The sequence below is a fragment of the Leuciscus leuciscus genome (genome assembly GCF_965113295.1).
Source record: "Leuciscus leuciscus genome assembly, chromosome: 20".
Classification (NCBI taxonomy): domain Eukaryota; kingdom Metazoa; phylum Chordata; class Actinopteri; order Cypriniformes; family Leuciscidae; genus Leuciscus; species Leuciscus leuciscus.
In genome coordinates, this window is record NC_138744.1 from 35641896 (window position 1) to 35668461 (window position 26566).

Sequence of the window (26566 nt, forward strand, 5' to 3'; positions counted from 1 at the left end):
CATTGTGCATGGCAATTAACGCAATAATTTACACTATTAGTTAATATAATATGTTATTAAGGAATTAACACATTTTGACACATTTAATTAATAAAAATTCATATATTACTTAATCTATTAATCATTAAGAATCTTTATCAGTTACTGTATGAAGTAATCAATTAATGGTTTAGTTCTTGAGTCATACATTAACACATGATTATCTGTGCATTAGTTAGCCTAAAGGGATAGGTCACCCAAAAATGAAAATTCTGTCAGTAATTACTCACCCTCATGTTATTAAAGACATGGTTAATATTAATTTCCTTCTCTCTGGGCCTCGAGTGAGTTCACGTAGTAAAACAGCGCAGCGCTTCTGTGTTGCACGTCACACGCATCACACACATGACCAGCGACGGCCAATAGTGAGCCTACGTGTGACGTACAACACAGACGCGCTGCGCTAAAACACTACGTGAGCTAACTCGATGCCCAGAGAGAAGGAAATGAATAGTGGAATAAAGTCGTTATTTTTTGTTTGTTTTTGCGCACAAAAAGTATTCTCATCGCTTTATAAACTTAAGATTGAGCCACTGTAGTCACTTGGACTATATTAACGATGTCTTTAATAACTTTTCTGGGCCGGCAAGTTTCAATCCCTTAGAAGCCTATGAAGCAGTGATCCAGCTCTCAGATTTAATCAAAAATATCTTAATTTGTGTTCCGAAGATGAACGAAGGTCTTACGGGGTTGGAACTGCAGAATTTTCATTTTTGGGTGAACTATCCCTTTAAAGCATGAATTAATGCATATTAGTGCACCTTTATTGTAAAGTGTTACCATAATATTCAAGTGCTTTCATGAGAAGCAATTAATTAATTTGCAATTTGTAGGCCTACATAGAATCAGATGAGCGTCGGTCAGAGAGACAGCTAAATCTCGCTTAACGGTCAGTATGCTTCCAACCTTTTTTCTTTTGAGAGCTACTTTTTAAAAATGAAAGTGGACGAGAGCTACTCATGTAATACAATACTTAAATCTCTTAAATAATGTCTCATAACTCTCATATTAACAACTATCCAAACTGTTTTAGACCTAAAAAATTGTTTGTTTAGGCCTATATGTCAGAGAAAAGAACAGAATCAGAGATGAAAAAAAATATATAGAAAATTGTAATTTGCATATTATACTTTAAAAACACATAATTACAGTTGATTTTATAGTGCATGATAACTAGAGATGAAATGGCATGAAAATTTAATTTCATGATTATAGATAGGCCTAAAGATATTAGCCTATTCAGGATTTCATGACAAAAAATTATCACGGTTATCACAGAATCCTGTTCAAAAAGTACTAATACTACACAATAAAATCAATTCACCAAGTTTTATGTCGAAAACCAGCAAATAATAAACTTAGCATCAATATGCATTTTTGGTTTACATAAACATTAAAATAATAACATTAAAAATGATGGCCAGATTTTAAAGGAGTGTCTTATGTTATCTACTAACATGTACAAGTTCAAATAAAGTTTTGACAAAAAAGTTTTTATAAAAAGATAAACCTCGCATATTTCAGCCTTTAAATAATTTTTAAATTGGTCACATTCGGTCCGATTTTCCCGTGGCGTCTGTCGTTGCTATGTAACCATGCACTGCGCTCTCCACAATGAAAAATAACTTTTAATAGCTAATTAATGGATTTCCACCACCGAAAAACGCTTGCTGTAGCTCTGCTACAAGATTTATTTATGGAGAAGAAAAAACACCCGTAGTGTTTGGGTGCACCCCCATCCTTCATGTTGACTCACTGCGCCTGGAAAAAATGTAAATTGTGGGAAAAAAAATCACTTATTTGAAATAACGAACTCGAGCGCGCAAAAGATGCGATATGTGAACGTCCCATGGAGATAGCGACCCCTAGCCTATGCCCGCACAAAAAAATAGTAGGATAAGCTTGTAATTCGATTTTGATCTCGATTCAATATCGATTCATTATTGTGTATGTGTTATGAATTATCTATGTGTAGCTATGTGTTGTCTATGGTAGGCCATGATCATTTTTGTCAAAGAAAAAAACACCTTATTCAACTGATGTTGTAATGGAACCTGCAGCTGCAGAATATACAATAGTATTAAAGTTTAGCAACATGTTGAATTTTTTTATTCAATTTTTATAAATCACAATATAATAATAGCCTACCTTTTTTTATGTTATTAGAGTAAAAAAATAAAATAATGAATAGGTAGGCCTATATGTAATATAGTGCATATAGGCTACTCTTATTTTGACATGAATCGCATATCAGACGCAGAGATGTATTGCGTTTTTTTTTATTATTGTGAATTATGAATGCCCTCCAAAATCACAATCTCTGGGTATTGTGGTTGTTTGGCTGTTGAATATGAACCGGTTTTTCACTGATGTTTGGATTTTATTATTGGCAGTTAAGTCTTTAGTATGGCCTACTGTAAATAAATCTCATATTAAACGCATCTCTTCTCCCCTTCATGCTAACCAAATATCTAGATAAACCAACAAAGCCAGTAACTTAGGAAAAACCATTCTTCTATAGTAGTTTAGCCTGCATTACCATATGAACTCTGATTGGATGGTTGAGAGTATACTCATGTTTATGTAATGATCTGCTTGAAAGAAGATATCTCTTAATATTTTCTTACTAGTTCCTTATGAGGTTGAAGATATCTGCAAATTAATAGATACTAGTAGCTATTCTGTTTTGATATCATCTATTTATTTATGACTAGTAAGTATTCCAATTTTGACTAGTATCTTTTAAAATATTACTAGTACTTATTCATTAGATACTAGTACTTATTCATTAGATACTAGTACCTATTAATTAGATACTAGTACTTATTAATTAGATACTAGTACTTATTCAATAGATACTAGTACTTATTCATTAGATACTAGTATCTTTTGTAATTGTTACTAGTAACTATTCTTATGTTACTAGTCACAACTGCTTTTTTACTCGTCTTATGTTTTGACTAGTCAGAACGGCAACTGGATAGTTATATTAAAAATCTTACTAGTAACATTTGGAATAAATACTAGTATCTAATAAATAGGTACTAGTATCTATTGAATAAGTACTAGTAGCTAATTAATAAGTACTAGTATCTAATTAATAGGTACTAGTATCTAATGAATAAGTACTAGTATCTAATGAATAAGTACTAGTAGCTAATTAATAAGTACTAGTATCTAATAAATAGGTACTAGTATCTAATGAATAAGTACTAGTATCTAATGAATAAGTACTAGTATCTAATGAATAAGTACTAGTATCTATTGGATAAGTACTAGTATCTAATGAATAAGTACTAGTATCTATTGAATAAGTACTAGTAGCTAATGAATAAGTACTAGTATCTAATGAATAAGTACTAGTATCTATTGAATAAGTACTAGTATCTAATGAATAAGTACTAGTATCTACTGAATAAGTACTAGTATCTAATGAATAAGTACTAGTATCTATTGAATAAGTACTAGTATCTAATGAATAAGTACTAGTATCTATTTAATCAGTACTAGTATCTATTTAATAGGTACTAGTATCTAATGACTTAGTACTAGTGTTTATTGAATACATACTAGTATCTAGTAATAGTTACTAGTATCTAAAAAATAAGTACTAGTACCTAATAAATAACTACTAGTATCTAATATATATGTGCTAGTCACAATTGGAATACATACTAGTCAGAACTGAATAGTTGATATCTGAATGACAGATCCCCATAGAAGTCAATGGCAAAAAAAATTATTTGTTACTAGTAACAAAAGAATAGTTACTAGTCACTATTGGAATAAGTACTAGTATCTAATGAATAAGTACTAGTATCTATTTAATAGGTACTAGTATCTAATGAATAAGTACTAGTATCTAATAAGAAGTACTAGTAACTAATGAATAAGTACTAGTATCTAATAAATAAGAACTAGTATCTAATGAATAAGTACTAGTATCTAATGAATAAGTACTAGTATCTAATGAATAAGTACTAGTATCTATTGAATAAGTACTAGTATCTAATGAATAAGTACTAGTATCTAATAAATAAGAACTAGTATCTAATGAATAAGTACTAGTATCTATTGAATAAGTACTAGTATCTAATGAATAAGTACTAGTATCTAATGAATAAGTACTAGTATCTAATGAATAAGTACTAGTATCTAATGAATAAGTACTAGTATCTATTGAATAAGTACTAGTATCTAATGAATAAGTACTAGTATCTAATGAATAAGAACTAGTATCTAATGAATAAGTACTAGTATCTAATGAATAAGTACTAGTATCTATTGAATAAGTACTAGTATCTATTGAATAAGTACTAGTATCTAATGAATAAGTACTAGTATCTATTGAATAAGTACTAGTATCTAATGAATAAGTACTAGTATCTATTGAATAAGTACTAGTATCTAATGAATAAGTACTAGTATCTACTGAATAAGTACTAGTATCTAATGAATAAGTACTAGTACCTAAAGAATAAGAACTAGTATCTAAAGAATAGGCACTAGTACCTAAAGAATAAACACTAGTAGCTAATGAATAAGTACTAGTACTTAATGGAATAGATACTAGTATCTAAAAAATAAGTACTAGTAGCATGAAAATAGAGACTAGTCGGTTTAAATGATTAAATGTTAATACGGCTTGCCATAGTCACACGATTTTTTGAAACCTCTCACTCAAAGTGCAAAACTTCACACCACATCTCCAAAAACAATAAACTATTTCTCAGCCTTTGACTCAGTTTTCAATTGCATAAAACACTTTTTTCAAAACACTAGGCTACACACAATTTTGTGTGTGCAGTTTTGGGAAAGTTTTGAAAAAAGGTGACATAGTTTTGAAAATGTGTGCAAGCAGTTGGAAAAAAATTTTAAATAGTGTACATTGGAGACGGCCCTGATGGTTGTTCTACAACTACAATAACAGTCAAATATACTCAATGACCTGATAGCCTCTCGATTTTTTTCATCTTGATCATTTAAATATAGTATAATGTATGTTTCAACTGTAGGAGATTGTTGATATATACACTCACCTAAAGGATTATTAGGAACCCCATACTAATACTGTGTTTGACCCCCTTTCGCCTTCAGAACTGCCTTAATTCTATGTGGCATTGATTCAACAAGGTGCTGAAAGCATTCTTTAGAAATGTTGGCCCATATTGATAGGATAGCATCTTGCAGTTGATGGAGATTTGTGGGATGCACATCCAGGGCAGGAAGCTCCCATTCCACCACATCCCAAAGATGCTCTATTGGGTTGAGATCTGGTGACTGTGGGGGCCATTTTAGTACAGTGAACTCATTGTCATGTTCAAGAAACCAATTTGAAATGATTCAAGCTTTGTGACATGGTGCATTATCCTGCTGGAAGTAGCCATCAGAGGATGGGTACATGGTGGTCATAAAGGGATGGACATGGTCAGAAACAATGCTCAGGTAGGCCGTGGCATTTAAACGATGCCCAATTGCCACTAAGGGGCCTAAAGTGTGCCAAGAAAACATCCCCCACACCATTACACCACCACCACCAGCCTGCACAGTGGTAACAAGGCATGATGGATCCATGTTCTCATTATGTTTACGCCAAATTCTGACTCTACCATCTGAATGTCTCACCATTCTTTGTAAACCCTAGTAATGGTTGTGCGTGAAAATCCCAGTAACTGAGCAGATTGTGAAATACTCAGACCGGCCCGTCTGTCAACTGCCATGTGATTGGTTGATTAGATAATTGCATTAATGAGAAATTGAACAGGTGTTCCTAATAATCCTTTAGGTGAGTGTATAGTAAAGCTACAATTCTATAACCCTAAAACTAACCCTACTCTGGAAACTGGAAGAACTTCAAGTATGGACGCTGATTTGTACACTTAGTAACAAGTTCAATGGCACGTCTCTACAGGGGGAGCGTGCCTATGTTCCCACAGCCCTATGTTCCCAGAGCCCTAAGTGCCCACAGCTCTTTGTTCCCACAGAGGGTTAGGGTTACCCTAACCCTAAACCTAACCCTAACTAGCTGTAGCAGTGTAGAATAGCTGTAGTGTAGACTAGCTGTAGTAGTATAGACTAGCTGTTGAAATTATAGGGAAATGTATGAACACAATACTCAATTTTGAAAATGTCCTAATGTGGGATCATAGAGTTCCTGACAGATTTCTCCCGACCTTTTGGTGACTTGGCGCTTCTTGCTCACAGTAACTGTTTGGGGGACAGGGGAGGGTTAAATGTGGTAAGAAAATGACTTGACTTAGAGTTTCATTTTGAGAAAAATCTTTGAAATTTTAAAAATATTGAGAGAACATAGGACTGTAGGAACATAGGGCTGTGGGAACATATGGTTGTGGGAACATAGAACCTAATTTTCAAAATTTTCTGTAAAAAAAAATTCTCAGAAATGTGGGAACATAGGGCAGAGGGAACATAGGGCCGTGGTAACATAGAGCTGTGGGAACAGAGGGATGACCCCAACTAGGGAGCTGGCACAAATCTCATCTGAGACTGCTTGTCTCTTAGCCCTTTCCCTTTCTCCTCCCCCTCTCATCTTATCCGTTTCATCGATCTGTTGAAGGTTCTGATTGCTGTGTGATTAGTTTTGACTCTTTGTGTAGTGCTTTCTAAATTACAACATTGTGTAGGCAATGATAAATGGATAATGTGTGTAAAGTTTTGCAGTGAAAGTTGAACAAATCTGACTCATGTGTCAAAACTGGGGAGTAGTGTTTATAGTTTGGGGAAAAGGATGTGCTTTTTGATAAACGGTGTTGTGTTTTTGAAATTTGAGTTCAAATCCATAGTTATAGTGTTTCAGCAATCGAGAAAAACTGTAACATTATACACCTAACAGATACACATTACTTATTATGATAGATCTTGTTTAATTACAAACAAGGTTGATTGTTTGAAAATAAGTAAAAAGACATGCATTAAAGTAATTAATTAATAATGCAGTTTGATGTTAAACAGAGTTTAAACTGTTAAACAGTTTATCTGTAAACAAGATTCCACAGTGTGATGTTTTTTTAATCAACTATACAAATATAAAATATTGTTTTTCAATAAAGTATGAAAAAGTAAAAACAAAATATTCATCTTTGGAAATACTTTATTTCTTGTCTTTCACAACAATACCAGTAAAAATACACCAAATGCATATTTGTCAAACAAGCCATAAGGCTGTATTTAAAAACATTGGAATGTGAGGTTATTAAGTTTACTTGCAAAAAGCTCAAGCAGAACAAAGAATTAAGTCATCTGTCAACTGTAATAATATACAATATAAAGTATAATCGTAAAATAAAAAACGGTGTATTTTTCTGTTACATACTATAATGCATCTTTGCAGTAATATAAAGTTACACAACAGTTATATACACTCTATCAAGTAGTGATCCATAGGCAGCCTCCTCTGGGGAAAAACAAAATGACATAGACTGACACAGACACTGCTGCTGCACCACAGAATAAGTGAATATTGAGAAATGCAATCAAGAATGAGTTTTTACATTAAGGCCTAAATGTGATGATAGAGGAATTGTCATGAGGTCACCAAAGTCATCATGTGCTTACAAGATTTCATGGCAATCTGCCCAATTAGACAATATTCAATTTTACATTCTGGTCTAATGATTGTGCTACAGGGAATGTCATAAGGTCAACATGACATGATTCATTGCTCAGCAAATTACAGAAATCGGTTCATAACATTTGTTGTATGCAAGTCAAAAGTTTGGCCTAACGTTGGTGCAAAAGGAAAGGTCACAGGGTCACCACAATTAAGGGGAGTCTCTCTTAAAAGAGTATACACTACCCTAATATCATATGAGCCCAGTAATTACATCTGGTAATATCATACATGCAAAGTTTACATTTTTGGATAAGATTGGTGCACCTATACTGAGAGGTTTGTGCATTTTCAATGAACTGTGCAATGTGCTTACTAAATTGCTTGGAAAATCTAAAGACACAGTTTGAATTTTTAACAAGATTTTGATGTGGTTAATCAATCAGCATACTAATAATACACAGATATAGGGCAAGTCCATTTCCTTCAACATAGTCCTTCGTGCAGCTTCCATCTGGGGAAATACAGAAAAACAAAAAAGCAAGAATTAGGATAAGAGGGTGAATTTCAGCTGTTTTAGAATAAGTAAGGTGTGTAAAGCATTAATAAAACACACAAATAAATTATTAAGAATAACAGTAACAGGGGGTTATTCCAAAAAACAAACAAACAAACATCCATAATAATAATAATAATAAATAAATTACCTAAATTGTGTTTTCCTCTTCATCCTCACTGGTTTCTGGACTACTGAGGCCACTTTGATCTTCCTCTTCAACATGTAGAAGGACAGAGGCCTCAGGACCTAAGGCAATCTTGTACTGTTGGAGGACCACTTGGAACCTTTCTGACACCTCTGACAGTCTTCTTCTCAAGAGACAGCAAAGTCCCTCATTTCCCTGGTCTACGTCTCAAAATACAAACGAGATTACATTAAAGACAAACTATATTAAAGGTTGTATCAGTGATTTCAGGCCCAAACATAAAAGATCACATTCATCTAATCTTTCCTAATGATCCGCTAGCTGCCCGCCCCATAAGCAAGCCGTCAAAAAACGCGTCTCTGTAGGCAGCCTAGGCTCTGAGATCTGCACACAAAAACAATTGCACTCACCACCACTCAAAACCAAAACAAATAGTGTTCCAACCAATCACGGCGGGTGTTGTGAGGTTTTGCGCTCGTGCAAGGCTGCCTATGACGGCTGCACGCGAAAACCTCACAACACCCACCCCTGTCGGTGATTGGTTGGAACACTATTTGTTTTGTGAGTGGTGGTGAGTGCAATTGTTTTTGTGTGCAGATCTCAGAGCCTAGGCTGCCTACAGAGACGCGTTTTTTGACGGCTTGCTTATGGGGCGGGCAGCTAGCGGATCATTAGGAAAGATTAGATGAATGTGATCTTTTATGTTTGGGCCAAATAACTTAAATGGAGTAAAAAGATATCACCAATTCAAATCTACATAGCAGGATAATTGGCATTTTTATGTGTATCGCTGACATGGGACCAGGCTAGCTTCTGTATAAAACAACTTGAGGCAACATGGCTCACTGAGGTGACTTTATGGAGGGAGGCCCAAAGCAGCATATACAGTATATGTCTGATAGCTGTTTTAAGTTAACAGTTTTCTTCTTCACTACAGTTGTGCTGAAGTAACACATTTTGTTACTTGCTGACCAGCAAGGTTTTCTATGTTGACTGGAGGAGATAATAATAAGATTAATCTTGATGTTATCCTAACCCCATGTAACACACCAGGACACAAATTCCAATGTTCAAATTCTTTTGTTGATTTCCGCTTTCCAGTAACAGACATAGTACAACAAATCTGCACATCTTTCAAGCAAATGTGAATCTGTATAGCCTTACTGACTTGTTACCATAGCTACAGTAACAACTTTAATCCCCATTTTTTATGTATATCCCAAAGGACCACGGCAAAGAGAGCCATAACCGTTCTACTCCATCCAAGTTCTGTGACTGATGTGTTTTTTTGTATGTTTTTTTTAAACACATTAGATGGACAGGGTTTAATTAAACTTACCCTCCTCAGCCAACTTGTTCTTGAGAACCATTGCCAGGCTCTGCAACCACGTGCAGTGTTGTGCCATCTCCAACACCAAAACGCTTGTTTCCTCATGCAGTCGCCTTGTTAACATCACTTGGTCGTGCACTCGCTTCTTGATCGAAATGTTTGCTAAGAATCAATAACAGTTATATGTATACATGAGACAATCTTGCATAATCACTACAAACATTGACTTTTTTTTTATCAAATTGATACATAAGAAAACTGAAAATACACCATTAAACTAAATTAATATTACAACACTCAATATGTAACATTCATGCCTTAGTTCAGTATACTCTATAAAGCAGAACTGTAAATAAATTCCTGTGAAGCATCTAAAAACAGACATACCACTGCCATGAACCTCCCACGGCCATATTTGAGACACAGTACTCTCTCCAGTTAGGGAATGCTCCACCACAGCTACGTCAATGGTTGTTGCCGATTCTAGTACAAGATCATTGTATTTCTGTATCTCCTGAAGAAGGAGTTTTTTGTCTTCTGCCAGCTTCCTTCGAAGGCGATGGCGAAACTTGCTGCTGTCTAGAAAGACATGAAGTACAGAGGCAGAGGTTTTTGACAGAACTCTTCAACAAGAAAAAAATTATAGCACCAAAAAATTGAAACGCAAAGCTGCAGTTATTGAAGTATGTGAAAATTATAATGTAGACTGACATGGGAAACAAATTGTCCAGTGTGTAACATTTTGGGGGGAATCTATTTGCAGGAATAACTAACACACACACACACACACACACACACACACACACACACACACACACACACACACACACACACACACACACACACACACACACACACACACACACACACACTTTTCATGATTGCCTGAAAATAATAATTGTGCATTAATTAATTTAGAATTGGCAGTTTTTTTATCTAAATACGTTCCCCTTTCACGGAGGCCGCTATGTTGCACCTCCATGTTCCTACAGTAGCCCACAACGGACAAACAAACACTGGATTTAGATAGTACCTCTCACATTTTCTCGTCGGCTACCGTAGCTTGGAAAGATAGAGGTGAGGGAAGCTGGTTGCAATCGTCAAACCTTACTGATAGATACCACTAAATCCTACCACTAATACCTACAGACTGGTCATTTAAAGAACAGAATTCAATGATTGAGCTGAACTGTGCTACTACATTATTTGCTAATTCCATGTTGGTGGAGTAGGATGCATACAGTAGCCTGAATTTATCAACCTATTATATTATATAGTTATACCATTCTGACGGTAGAGGGTTCGCTTCCGGTGCCTCACACTAAGGTAGAGCCCCTCAATTGATTGCTGAAGTCCTCTGTGTGTGGTGCCTTGACTGGCACGAGATGTATCAGGTGTCTCTGTAGAAGATATAGTGAAAGCAAATTCACTGTTAAAACAACACAGAACCGTTTCTCTGCTTGAATTTCATGTAAAACCTTTTAATCCAACTTATTTAAAAACTTTGTATGTGCACTTCCTGCAGGGAACTGGAATATACTAATAAACCTGACATAAATGTGGCATCAGATTAGATGATGATCCGCCTACTATTTTTTGCTGCTCTATAATATCAAACATAAAATTTAGATTGCAGAAAGGGATGTTTGTTGTTTCTTTTATCTGGTCATGCTTACCACCAGCTGCCCATTCCTTTACATCAGATAGCCACTGTGACACCACTTCATCTGTGCAATCTAGCTCTGTTTTTAGGTCAGCTAGCCTTGCAGTCTCATCATGGAGTCTCTGACAAGTCTGATGAACAGTGTTATACAATAATCAGGATTAAAACTTTGTATGATTAACAACAGGCCAAGTAAACACAACAAAAGGACACACAAAACAATTAATATGAGACTTACCTTCACATATCTTGTGGAAAGTGCCTGATGTAAAGAGAGATTTTTTTTCTCGTTCCACCCCATTGCATGCAATGTAAGCATGTCCACCCGTGCGGTTGAAAGCAAATAATGAGGTTACGATGATCAATCTAAAAAAAGTATACACGAATATTGCAAACTCCGGTCACCTGCTTTGGACATATATTTGGTCGTCAGGGCACAACGTGAGAGGTAACTGTTCACTTGCTCCACCTCCTCACCAGCGGTTGTCCCTGCCCCTTCCTGGTTCCTGCCACTCCAATTAATCTGTTAGTAAAGGGTGGAAGAAATTCAATTAAATTTTATTTATATAGCCCAATATCACAAACCACAATTTGCATCAAAGGGCATTACATTCCATGCAAGAAATGGTTATGCAAAAAGACAAGATAATATAGTGTAGCTTAACTTATATTTCATATTATTAATGTGCTTGTAAATATTACAAATGTACATACATATGATGCCAAAATATTATACACACCTCACACTTAGTAGCATGGGCTCGAGCATGCATTACACTGAGAAAGGGTTTCATAGTGGTCAGTTCCTGAAGAGCAGGAAGGACACTAGCAACTTTCTCCAGGTATGGCCAGTATTTGCATGCCACGTCCATTGCGAAGAATTGTGCCTTGGCTGGCATGAGCTCCCTTTGAAGGTACAGAGGGTAGGCAAATATCTCCCCCCTGTACATATTAAGGGCTTTCAAAAGGAACCCATGGCGACACACAGCAACCTCCATCCCCTCTTCATCCAATTTTGAAGCCCTCCTTGAAGTTTCCCTCGCTGCTGTCCACTGGGAGTCCCCACATGTGCCTCTTCCCTGTGTCTATGACACACAAAACAAACATGACAAATCAAATAAAAGCAATGGTGTCATTCAATATATAGCATTTATTCTCTCAATTTGATTTTGTAATTGGTAGGCAGGAGTAATTGAAGTGGGGGTTACGTTTATTATTGTAACAACTATTTTGTCAACTTGCATTTTTCACTGCTTTCTGTATGGTGTCGACAAATCTAGACACCGCACTGTCTTCAGCCACAAAGACCCCCTCAAAAAAGCCAGGATCATCAGAGCTGAGGAAGAAAGAAAAATAGAAAATCCATTCATGAAATATATGAAGTAAGAAAATAAATCAATAAAAAGACTGGAAGAAAGATCACCTTCCGTTTCGGCGAAAGCGATATAGCTTTCTGTTTCCATCTGCTGAAACAGCCAACATTTCCGGCGTGCAGGCTGGGCAAGTGAAAGGAGCACTACAGCAGAGCTGGTCTTCCTCAAATGATGCATATGAAAGCTCTAAGAAGCTGCGCTGCAGTGCATCGCCGTTGATAGGTCCAGACTGGAAAATATATAGAATGAAATAGTATTTTGATATTGTCTGCTTATGGATTTTTTTTTTTTATAAAATGGTAATAACATTTACACTTACTCTTCCTCCACACTTAGTGCGATGCTCCAGCAGTTTTGCGAAGGCTTGTCTGGAGAATCCCGGAGAGATGATCTTGAGTTCCTGAAGGGAGCTCAGGAGGTCCAGTGTATAAAGTGTGGAATTGGTGACGGAGGCTGGCCAATATCCACTTCTTAGGAGGTCTTTTAAGTCAGGGGTCCACTGCTGCTGGCATGTTTGACATTCATACAGTGGCTGATGCAAGTCAAAACGCCCTTGGAACAAAAAAAATGTATTACAAATATAATACACATTTACCACATACTTAATTTTACAACACTTGGTTCATTCTGCACATTGTGAATGGTTGAGAGACATTGCACAAGTTCCTATAATCCCACATTTATATTTTCAAATTCACTAAATTCCACACTGCTGTGTTGATTGGACATCATGCTGGAAAGATGCTAATAATTTTTTTCTTTGCAGAGGAAAAAAACAAAAAAACATCTGTCTTTGTTTCAGTTAATTACAATACCATGTGCTATTCCATATGTTCTGACACTTCTGCAATTGTAAGCACAATGCCACAGCACACTAGTGTGAAAAACATCAAATCTACAATATATATATATATATATATATATATATATATATATATTTTTTTTTTTTTTTACCATTGATGGTAATTAAAATCACTGGTTTGCCTGGTAACACAGTGAAGTTTGTGCCTCCACAGGAGCAGTCTGGCACCTTCACAGTTGGCAAAATGCAAGCTGGCAAAAAGAAGGAAAACCAATAATTTAGATTATCTGTAACTGTCTGCAGACACACATTGAACAGCAAAATTAAAGCTTTCGTGAGAATGTACCTTGCTCATGGGTGCAATATCCATCTTCCCCTTTAATGATGCATGTGGTTGGAGGAATGGCTTCAAAAAAACCACGAATCACGCATTCCCTGTTGTGGAGTGGATGTTTTTTGTGATGCAATACATCACAGTCCCCACAGAACCACTCCTCAGGAAGACACTCTCTGCACCTAAGGAGAAAATAAAACAATATGTCTGGATATAAGATTTAAAAAGTGTACTCTAATAGTGAGTTATATAATATAATACATTATTTCAGGTGAATAACTTATATAAAGTACTGTACACTCTATTTAAGCTATTTCACTTTTACTAGGTTCGATTTTATTGTAAAGGATTGCATAGTGGCTCAGTGTTTAGCATTGTCACCTCACAGCAAGAAGGTCCTAGATTTACTTTTCTCATTAATGTGTTTTTCATCTGGGTATCTAAGTCTTCTCCCATCCCAAAAGACATGTATCTTAGCCTATGAAGCAGGGCACTCAGCAAACCCACCCTGGGTAATTGAAGTTTGGTATTAATGAAAACCAACCTAATAACAGCAGGCTCGTTGCAAAGGCAACACAGGGGATGACCAACAGCCTCTTTTGAAATAAGGCATTTTAGGTGGTATGGTCTTGCTTCCTTCCAGCGCTCTGAGGCTTTCTGCTGCCGAAAAGACCATGATGATGCAGAGCTACTTTGAGGCTGAGCAGCAGAAGGACATGATGCCAAAATATCAGAGAGCCTCTCCCTATTTTTTTCTGTAAAGAAAATCCAAAAATAAAGCAGTAAGGGATAATTTAGATAAGGAACAATTAAAAGTCAACTGATCAGTATTAGAATGAACACTTTTTTTATACTGTACATGCATAAATTCATCACTGTGAATTACCAAATTCCTCTTGAGGATTTAGTTTTGTTGAGGTTGCAGTAAGTGGAACCTCCACACTGGATGACAGGGAGCACTCAACCGTGGGGTATGTGGCTGTAAAACAGCACATAGAAGAATAAGAAAAAAGTTAGGCTATCACACTCTATTTTTGTTCTTCTTTTCAAACTATATACTAAACAATTTATGAAATCAGACATTTTTTATGTCTTTTTAGATATTTGAATATTTTAAACTCTCAATAAACAATTACAGTGTTCTAATTTGAGTTGGTCCAACACTGTCATAGTAAATTCCTACAAATGTCAAATAATTCAGATATAACCTGTGGCGGAGGCTTGGCGTCGCCCTCCTCTCCTCCCCCTCGGCTTACCACGTCCTACAGAGTCCCTTTTAGAGGTGTGTGGAGCAGGGGCGATTCCAGGATTTTATAAATGGGGGGGCACAGGGGGGACCAAGAATCAGTCAGGGGGGGCCAATCAGAAAATTCTACTGAAAATAAATACTGGTTTAGAAAATATTAAGCACGATTTCCAAAGTCTTGTGCAATGCCAAGTGCTCTAATATAGATGGTATAAAATTTGTGTGTTTTGCATGGATTAGATAACACGGTTCTGTTCCAATAAATAATAAATAAAAATCACACAGACATTATTTAGTAATTTAACATTATTTTATTTACTTTACTTTTTGCATTACTTTATTTTCAACACAAAAATTAAATGTGTGTGTGTGTGTGTAAACATTCTCAGCATGAAATGTGCCTGTTCCTGTGGGTTAACTGCACCATCACATGTGTTATGCTCTGCTCTGCCTCAGAACAGCTGTATCCTGCGTTTTTTTGTGCTGGCTACCAAATAGTCTGATAAACTCATCCATGTCCAGGGACTTGGCTCTCCGTGACTCTACATTGAGCACTCCCAGGTCACTCAGTCGCTCATCATACATGTAGGCTACATACCGTAAACACTGACGTGTCGTGGGGTATCGCTCCTCCTGTTTTCAAAACGCGCAACTGTGCTTGCTTTCTCTTCGCGCGAGTCTCAAATCAAGCAGTGATTGACAGCGCTCTGGTCCAATGGTGTGGTGGGTGCCGTGGTGTCTCTTTCCTCCGGTTTTAAAAACGCCCAACTGTATGGCAAGCCAAGAGGCTCAGAAATACGCCATAGATTAATCGCGTTTAAAGCCAAACGCCGTCAAATACGGCGTTTTAAACCGTATTGGACGCCGTAAAATACGCCGTTGTAATTACAAACGCCGTAAAAGACGCGCGAAATACGTCAATGACGCCGTATTTGACGGCGTTTTAGTGTGCATGGAAAGCGCCGCTTTTTACGCCGTTCATCTCGCCATATGACGCCGTAAAAAACGCCGTTTTGGTTGCACAGAGCGCGCGCTATTTTACGGCGTTTTGCTTATAGTATAATGAGACACGCCCCCTGATTTCCACAGCCAGTAAGTTTGAACTGTTCTCTCCCAATCAATGATGAACTGAGTCAGACCAGACGAATTCAGCACGGATCATTTAATCCAATTCTTATGCTCATATATGAGGAGTTATTAAATAAGGAAAAGAATCCAGGTCGTATTGGCTTAACTCGGCACATTTCCATCTAAGTGCTGAATAACACAAAATATTATAACCCATAGAATGCCCTATGAATTTGTGTTTTAAATAGGCCTATTTGAAAAAAATAAGACGAATGTATTTTTTGCTATTTCTAAAAAATGTGGCAGGTTTGTTGGTATGTCTATAAGCTATCTCCTTCCAGAATTAAATAGTATTCCGATTTTTGTAGGCTAATTAAATTCGTGTTTTATTCATATTACATTGATATTCATTAAATAGCATTATTACATTTCGTTATATCCAATATATTTTTGTAAAATGAAGATTCAAATATTTTGCCCTTTCCATCGTCCAGTTCATAGTGAAATAAACGACTTGGGGGAAAAAGTCAACCGTTTGTGGGTATAGAAGTTCAGTGAGTAAAGCCGTTTTTAAAATACGAATTTTGAAATAATTTCCGTCATTTTAAAAGATAAAACATAAGGTGCAAGGGGAGCAAACTCAGCAAATGACAATAAATAAATAAAAATAACATAGCCTAGTTATTTCTTTCCCACATTTGAGTCATTATTCTGAAAAGAAATGTAAATTATGCTTGCAACAATAGCTGTAGGTTAATTGGCCTGGATGAGTGTGATTGGCCTAATATTGTGTCCCAGACCGGCATTAAATAATTCGTGAATATTTGTAAAAATTCGTGGCTTGAAAGAGTTGGAAAATGTACAGTTCTGTTGATGTTTTGCCCAGGCAGGGTTAGTAAAGTAAAACTAAAACTATAAAAAAACATTTAAATGCTAATCGAAATAAACCTGAAATAAAGGAAAATATAACTATTAGTTGAAAAACTTAAACTAAACGGAAATGAGAATTATAATTTTTTTTCTTTTTTTTATTATTATTATTTAGTTTAAAGACATTTCAAGCTTTGTGTATTTGATGTATTTCTCTGTGTGAGGCTTACACTGAGTTTCGTTAAGTGTTAGGATGAGATGCGCTCCAGTTAACGTGCAATGCAAGAGACCGCGCGGGCGCCTCCATGATTATATTGTCCGCAATTGGTTGATGAAAAATTTATTAAAATTAAGATACAATTTATACAAAACGAAATTCACTTTAAAGAAAGGTTTTCTACAAAACAAAACTTAATGAATTGGTCAAAATCATGTCTGAACCTCTCCATGTCTCATATTGCGCATCCTATCTTACTCGTGCTGTTCACTTTTCATAAATCAACATAAATGGAAAAAATAACATATATTTATATATAATATTTTAACAAATATGAAACTAAATGCGCTTATTTAATGGCTACAACAGTACAGTAGGCCTACAGACTCTCTATTTGTACAAATTGCTGCACATTCATTTAATACTGAATTTTGCACACACAAGTTGAAAGGCATTTGTTCAAATCAAGTTCACGGATAATTGTGCGTGCATTTATTAATCATTATGATACTAAAATCATAACAATGTGGGCTATGCTATGTACAAAAAAAAAAAAAAATCAGATGAGCCCAGAACGCAATTACACGTTAAGTATTTTCCCCCCATAGAAAACCATTATAAGAACGCTTAATGTGGCTTATTGCAGATTAGAATGTCCCCTTATTATGTCGAAATAACGAGATATTATGTCGATACTACTGCTGTGTCCACCATGGTCTCCACATTCTTGATCAGCGGAAACGATTTTTGCTTGTTTGGGATCTGACTGGCCAGCGTATTTGAAAAAGTTAAGCAAACTTTGCTGTCTTTTTGACATTTTTCCCCTGAGTGAAACGATCGAGGCTAACAGCAATCTCAACTAGCACAACAAGCGGGCAAGTCATGTGTCACCCATGTTCACATGTTCCGGCTCAAATTAAGCCCTGTGTGACACCCTTTTAAAATGTGAAAATCCTATTCATTTTGCTTTATTGATTTGAATGTTCTTTAATATTTTCTTTAATTTCAGTTTATTATTTATCTTGGATTATTTTAATACATAAAATTAATAATTCCTTGGGAGCATACGAATTGGATTACCACAAATGATCCGTGCTGAATTCGTCTGGTCTGACTCAGTTCATCATTGATTGGGAGAGAACAGTTCAAACTTACTGGCTGTGGAAATCAGCGGGCGTGTCTCATTATACTATAAGCAAAACGCCGTAAAATAGCGCGCGCTCTGTGCAACCAAAACGGCGTTTTTTACGGCGTCATATGGCGAGATGAACGGCGTAAAAAGCGGCGCTTTCCATGCACACTAAAACGCCGTCAAATACGGCGTCATTGACGTATTTCGCGCGTCTTTTACGGCGTTTGTAATTACAACGGCGTATTTTACGGCGTCCAATACGGTTTAAAACGCCGTATTTGACGGCGTTTGGCTTTAAACGCGATTAATCTATGGCGTATTTCTGAGCCTCTTGGCTTGCCATACTACTGTGCTCGCTTCTTCTTCGCGTTCGCGCGAGTCTCAAATCAAACAGTGATTGACAGCGCTCTGGTCCAGTGGTGCGGTGGGCATTTTCAGGTTGACAATAAATCTAACCCAATGAGATTGGAGGGGGGGCACCAGGGGGGGCCAGTCATATTCCAGGGGGGGCCGGTGCCACCCCGTGCCCCCCCTCTAGACACGCCCCTGGTGTGGAGGGTCTCGTATACGTTTCCTCTCATCAGCTGCTCTCTGTGTATTGGAGTGAATATTTCTTGTAAGACTGATGTTGATAAAAGTAAGGTAACCAAAAGGCAGGTAACTTGTGAAAGGAAAACACAACATAAGGTGTTAGTAAGGTGTTGAACAGCTTAAATGAGCCTTGGAATAGATTCTCCAAGTATCTGTAACTCAGAGGGATGGAACTGCATATACTATTATTATTATTATTATTATTATATTCCCTTATTAACACATGTCACAGAGCATGGCAGGATGCATCATGCAATATACCTGTATTAAATCTTCTGCACTCATCATTCTTACATATTCCTCATCACATTTTACTTTAATTTGTTATGTTTGTTATAAAATGATTGAGGTGTACAAAAACTCTAACCTTGGCTTCAGCTAGAATGTGTTCATGTTTCAGCTCCAGAGCCATGCGTCTCCCCTCTTGGTAGTGGGGATCCTTTGAATCAAGTTTATGCTTGGTGGCCATTGCTATGCAGTCAGATACAGACAGACAGACAGATACAAACAGACAGTCAGATACAGACAGACAGACAGTCAGATACAAACAGACAGTCAGATACAAACAGACAGACAGACAAAGATGGGTAAGACAGACAAGTAGACAAAGACAGACAGGGAGGAAAGAAAGAGCAATAGATAAAGACTGTGAGATAGATAAAGATTGAGGATGAAAGAGAGTAACAGAGAGGATGTAAGATATAGAAAATAATGAAGGGATAGAGGTTGGCTCTTAAAAGTGCCTTTGGGTTTTGAAAATCAGGTTCGGATAGGTTCGACAGGTGATGTTTGACAGGATCTGCAGGGAGAACAACAGAAAATGTTAATTATGTAGTGTTATGTTGATATAAGATTTAAAAAGTGTACTCTAATAGTGAGTGATTCCCATTTTCTTGTACATTCTTAGGATAAATAAATACAGATTCACGTTGTTCCTATTTCCTGTGCTACTGTTAAAAGTCGCGTAACATTTTTTTTTTTTAATGGCGTGTAACGTTATGTGTCTAGGGTTCGCCATCCCAGATATAAAGCCAGCATTATGTGCAGTAACGTTATAACGTTAGATCAAGTGATAATATTGTTATTACTGACACATTACAGTGACGTTGTGTGTGAACCACGATGATCGAGAGAAAATTACATCATCTATGATGTCCCCAATTAAAGTTACTATTCCCCCAATAAATTCTCAATAAGCATTTACACGTCAAAAAAAAACAAAAAAAAAACATGTTGATATATATATATATATATATATATATATATATATATATATATATATATATATCAACATGTTTTTTTTTATATACCTATATATACATATATACATCTAGGCTTAGAACATGTTTTTTTTTTATAAACTCGTAATTTTATTAATTTTGGACGTGTAAATAATGCTTATGAATTCATCTTGCTTATTAGGCTGTTGTAAGGGTTGTAAGCGACTTACCGTGGTGGAATCGCGCTGGGCAATGGTTTCTGCGATGGTCGCACACACAGTGACGTGTTGCACAAAATTGCGCCAAAATATCAATCATAATTAAAAAGTACAGTCTTAATATTTTATATCCGTGCTAAAATTTTTAAAGGGGTCAGCATAAATGTCCAAGTGAAGGAAACACGAGTATGTAGCCATTACATTTAAACACATATCACTTCCCAGAATGCATCCATCTCTTTGCCAAAGGATATGTCCATATAAAGTAATTTAAACATTTCTGCAGTAGGATATATAATTAATTTATTACAACTTCATAATCAGTATTGAGATGAAAGTTCTATAAAACTAGGCTATTCTTTTTTTCTTTTTTTTGCGCAAAAAAAAAAAAAAAAAAAAGCAAAGTAGGCTCACTATAAGCCATTGCAAATTGAAATACCATCAACAATTGTAAAATATCCCACAATAAATTAAGGCATGTTTTAAGCCTACAGCAAATATGCAGTCCTGCAATTATGTCGTTTTAATGTAGTCCAAAATTATATAAAAGAAGAGAGGAAAAATCGTTGATATTACCGATTTAGAAAAGGGTTTCAGCTAGCTACCCTCAACGTCGGCTTATGGACGTAAGGGGGAAATTAGCACAATATGTGATCGAAAATTATAAAATATCCCACCTAAATTAAGGCATGGTATAGAAAATATACCGTCCTGTAATTATGTAATTTTAATGTAGCCCAAAATTATATAAAAAAGAGAGGAAAAAAGTTAGGGTTAGAAAAATAATCAAAGTTCAAAATTCAAAATTCAAAGATGAGGGATTTGCACTCAAATCTATCGAACGACCCTCTCCGTTGTCAAGTGACGAATAGGGGGTACCCTCAACGTCGGCTTTGGACGTGAGGGGGAAATGACCAGACGGCATAGCCTATGTGACGAATGGGGGTGAGACCATGTTGCAAAGAAAGACGTGGTGCAGGCACGAAAAATACGTCCCATTGAAATACATTAGATTGGAAGTCGTGTTGTGTGGCACGAAAAAAAGAAGGAAATTCGTGCTCATAGACACGAATCAATTCGTGTTGAGTAGCCTACCGAATATAAAGCAATACAACAAGGATTAAAATCTCCTGATTAAATGTTGAGTAATGTAGCCCTTAAAGTTTGCAAAAGGAATAGCCTAACATTTGAGAAAAAACAATAGTGTGCTCTCGAAAGAAAGACGTGGTGCATATCTACGCCCCATTGAAATACATTAGATTGAAAGTCGTGCTGATTGACACGAAAAAAAAGAAGCAAATTCGTGCCCATAGACACGAATCAATAGATTCATGTTGAGTAACCTACCGAATATAAAGCAATTAAAAACGAGGATTAAAATCTCTTGATTAAATGTTGAGTAATGCAGCTCTTAAAGTTTGCAAAATGAATAACAATTGAGAAAAAACAATACTGTGCTCTCGAAAGAAAAACGTGGTGCAGGCACGAAAAATACGTCCCATTGAAATACATTAGATTGAAAGTCGTGCAGAGTGACACGAAAAAATGGGGAAATTCGTGTCCACGAACACGAATCAATAGATTAAATTTCGTGACTATGTCACGAACTGCCGTGAGACTGGGTTGTTTGTTCAGCTCATACAGTGATTTTCTGGAGTAAAACTGTTGCTTCATCTTTTGTGTGATGTACAATAAACTTCATTGAATTCTTCAGTATATTTTTGGCAATCATTCGGACGGGGTCCGCTACAACAGGCTTGTAGCCTACTAATTCTAATAGTGGATAAAAGCAAGATGGAAAAACAAGTTATAACCGTAATTAAACTAGACAATACCTGTTCTATCTACATACAGCACAGTGCCGGCCTGAGCCTTTTGGGGGCCCTAAGCAGAATTTGATTTGGGGGCCCCCTCCCACCACGCAGAGTCACCTGTGCTTGACGATTATTGACACAATGTCACGCTATAATGTTACATTATAAATTGAATACAATGAGGTTATGTATTAATAAAGAATAAATACTTAATAAAAAATAGATACTTAAAAAAGTTTTAAGTTTTTCTTTACTCTTTTACTAACTCTTGGAAACTTCTGAAAACAAACTGTCACAAAACATATAAAAAAAATTATTTGCAAAATATCCTCCAACGTTTTGCAACACTTTGCAGTTTGAATGATGTCTTGTATGAACATGACGGAGTATGTTTTTATGTTTCCACTGTCCGATCGCGCCCGCGACTCACACACACACACACACACACACACACACACACACACACAACATATTCCAGCTTTGTAATCTTCCACTGTGATGTTTCCAAGCACATTTTTGCGCGTGTGAAGAGGATGATTTTTTTCCGTCGATATTGGAACATGAGTGAAGTACAAAGCCTAAGAATAGTTTACCATCCAAATCCATCACGAATGTTGAAACATTTTTATTCTAATGAGAGCGATACGTGAGCCCAACGCTACTTACTTTCACTTTCGCTTTAAATTATTTCGTTTTGGCTTGTTTATAGTTATTTTTTTAATTCTTGTTCTGTTCTGAATATCATTACATTTAAAGGATAAATCATTGATCAAATCAAATTTTTTGTGACATGGCTTAACATTACTGTGACTTTGCGCACAAATTGTCTATGCACGCGAGGTTATGCACATGACTCAAACACTGGCAGACACAGCAGCAGTTGTAGGCAGGTATATTGATCATGAAATCAGAATTTTCTTGTCTTGAATTATTAATCATTTCATTCATTTATGTCACTTGTTTAAGTTAATTAATATGTAAAAAAAATAAATAAATAAAAAATCGATTGGGGGCCCCCTGGTGGCGAGGGGGCCCCAAGCAGCCCCTTAGTTCGCTTATGCCTCGGGCCGGCCCTGATACAGCATATATTCTCTGGATCTGAGGTCATTATTGTCCAGGTCGAAATGAACACCAGTACTGAAAGTTTATGTTTTGAGATGATCATTTCTTGAGATGGGATTGTCCTGACACTGAGCAAGAGCTCGTGAGGCTCCGCCCTCTGGGCCGGCAGCAGCAGCTCATTTGCATTTAAAGGGCACACACTAAAACGTTTTTCTGAGCACCAAAAAGTGACAATTTAAACATGCTGTAAAAAATTATCCGTTGGGTATTTTGAGCTAAAACTTCACATACACACTCTGGGGACATCAGAGACGTATTTTACATCTTGTGAAAAGGGGCATAGGTGCACTTTATGTCAGTAGTCTGCTATACCATGAGAAAGATCTCATAAAGAGATCTAATTTTTTACATTACAGGCTATCAGAATTTCATACTTTTTGGCCATATAAATATCAGCATCTGCACCAAATTGCATATTTTTGCTCAGTTTCTGCCTGTGAATATAACTGAGCTGTTTTTTTCCTCCATATTTTCCCTATATCACACTATGTAGCCATAAAAGCCTGGTGTATCAAATATGATTCTGCACTTTTTTTGTAGATTTTTAGATGCAATTTTTTTACAACTGTTAATAAACTGTTCCAATTGCAAAATATATAACTAATACATTATTTCATAAATCAGGTTTTACAGGGTTAATACTTCATATATCTAAGCCATTGAAGAGGTGTATTCAAGTTACTGTCTCCATGACTTTGCATTGCCGATTCAAATACAAAAAAATAAACGTCACATCATTGATGCTGTAGCTACAAACAGACCCCAGTTTATGCAAATAGACACACATTAACAATATCTCACTTTATTATCCAGCTTGAAAAGGCACTGACCTACGAGAAGCTCATGGAGTGGACCAAACCAGCAAGATGATCCTACAGGAAGTTCAAGTGTCTCTGCCCAAATTTAAGATGGAGGAAAAATACCAAATGAAGGATCTTCTGATCAGCATGGGAATGGAGGATGTTTTTGATGAGAAAAAGGTGAATCTTTCAGGCATGTCCTCCAAAAATGACCTGGTGGTGTCGAAGGTGATCCATAAAGCCTTTGTTGAAGTAAATGAGGAAGGAACCGAAGCGGCTGCAGCCACCGCCATCGTCATCATCGGTATAACGTCTGTAAGGCCATCCTCTCCCCCAAAAATCTTCACTGCAGACCACCCGTTCCTTTACTTCATCCGACATAATCCCTCCAATGTCATTCTGTTTTATGGACGCCTCTGTTCTCCTTAAAGATAGTGATGATGAAGTGATAATTCTAGATGACTCTGTTCCTCTGATAAATAAAAGCACTAGTAAATAATTGAGTGAAATTGTAAGTATGTATTTACTTACAGAGTAATTTAAGAATCTTGATACAGTTCTGCACAAAATGCAAATAATGTAAAAAAAAATATATATTTTTTGATTATTCTGGGTAACACTTTATAATAATAATAATAATAATAATAGTAATAATAATAATGGTCCGTCATTAATAAGTAACTATGCAGGAAGTAATGCAGGACTAATGAGTAGTGCAACATTAACACTTCAGCTACTACTATTAACTAATATAGAAACAAGCTTGACTAATCAGTAGTAATATCAAATTTAGGAGATAGTTCCTTATTAGGTAATCAATAATTACTTAATGAGATAAGCCTGATTAATAACTATTAACTAACTGACAAATTATAAAGAACATTATTGTGGGACTGAGACGTAATCAGTCATAATTTTTACTCTGAATATAGTCATAAAATGCATCACTAATTACTCAAGTGTTACCAGGTCGGTACTTGACCATCTTCTGAGTAATAAAAAAAAAAGACAATCTTCAAGAACTAGTAGTGACCTGGACCATTATTTTAAAGTGAAAAAGATGTTTTTCACTTTAAAATAATGGTCCAGATCACTAGTAGTTCCTGCATAGTGAAGTAACACTTGAGTAATTAATGATGCATGACCATGTTGAGAGTAAAAAAAACACAACTGCTCACGTCTCAGACACGTTAATGTTGTGATTAGTAATTAATTAGTAATTCTTTATAATTATATATATCACCTTTTAGTTCTTAATGATGCCAATCTCATTAAGTAATTATTGATTACCTACTAAGGAACTATCTAGTCCTACATTCGATATTACTTACTGATTAGTTAAGCTTGTTTCCATATTAGTTAATAGTAGCTGAAGTTTTAATGTTTTACTACTCATTAGTCCTGCATTACTTCCTGCATAGTTAGGATACTTATTAATGATGGACCATTATTCTAAAGTCTTACTTTAATCTGTTCAACATTTTGATTTTTTTTAAATAAAAAATAATATTCCTCCGAAAAGGACAGAGAGTGTAGCCTACCGGGAGTTTTATGCGAGCTGCCGGTACACTAGAATTACTCCCGGCACTGTGTGAACAGCAGAACAGAACATGCACACGAACTGATTGATTTGAAACTGCTTATAGTCAGGTAAACAACATGTAGCACTGGCAGCGTTACGTCAGGGTTCGTTGGTCAAGTCTTTGGAAACACGCGACAGCATATGAAGCCATTTCAGTCATCCCATCAATCCAATTTTTTGGGGCATTTCCATTTGCGTAAAATCCCCCTGGCAGCTGTGATACAAGCAATCTTAATAAGGACACTGATTTATATCCAAGAAGGCATAGTCTTGCATGTTCCACAGGTAAAAAATTTATTTATTTATTTGACCTTTATTTAACCAGGAAAATCTCTCTGAGATTAAAAATCTCTTTCACAGGAGACTCCTGGCCAAGAATGGACAGCAGTTACAGTCACAACTTACAGATTAACACAACAAAAGATAAAAGATAAAAAACAGATAAAAACAATTGCAAATCAATGAGTCTTCTTCGAGTGACCGAGTAATAGATTTAAAATGTTCCATAGGCACCAGAGTTTGTAATTTCAATTTCGTTTGTAGTAAATTCCATTCAAATGGAGCTGCGTACATGAAAGCCATTTTTCCCAGTTCAGTTCTCACAAATGGAACAGAGAGAGTAAAATAATTATCAGACCGGAGGGAATAATTCCCAACACTTTTCTTTTGAATTAGACAAACTAGATACAAAGGCAACAACCCCAGAATAGTTTTATAAATAATTAGGTAATAATGAATTTTCCTTCTAATAGACAAAGATGGCCAGGATACTCTATTATACAATATACAATGATGAGTTAAAGGTTTACAATCTAATATGAATCTTAAAGCGCTGTGATAAACAACATCCAAAGAAGAAAGAAGTTGAGAG

General features: G+C 36.1%; 1 pseudogene across 1 annotated transcript in view; it reads left to right on the top strand.

Annotated features, from left to right (window-relative positions):
• The window catches only part of LOC309483407 (leukocyte elastase inhibitor-like), an 81648-nt pseudogene extending 57049 nt beyond the window's left edge, over positions 1–24599 (top strand). The window contains exon 6 of the transcript XR_014211707.1: positions 24127–24599. The product of XR_014211707.1 is annotated as a leukocyte elastase inhibitor-like (transcript). The remainder of the gene's footprint in view (positions 1–24126) is intronic.
• Positions 24600–26566: the final 1967 nt, after the last annotated feature.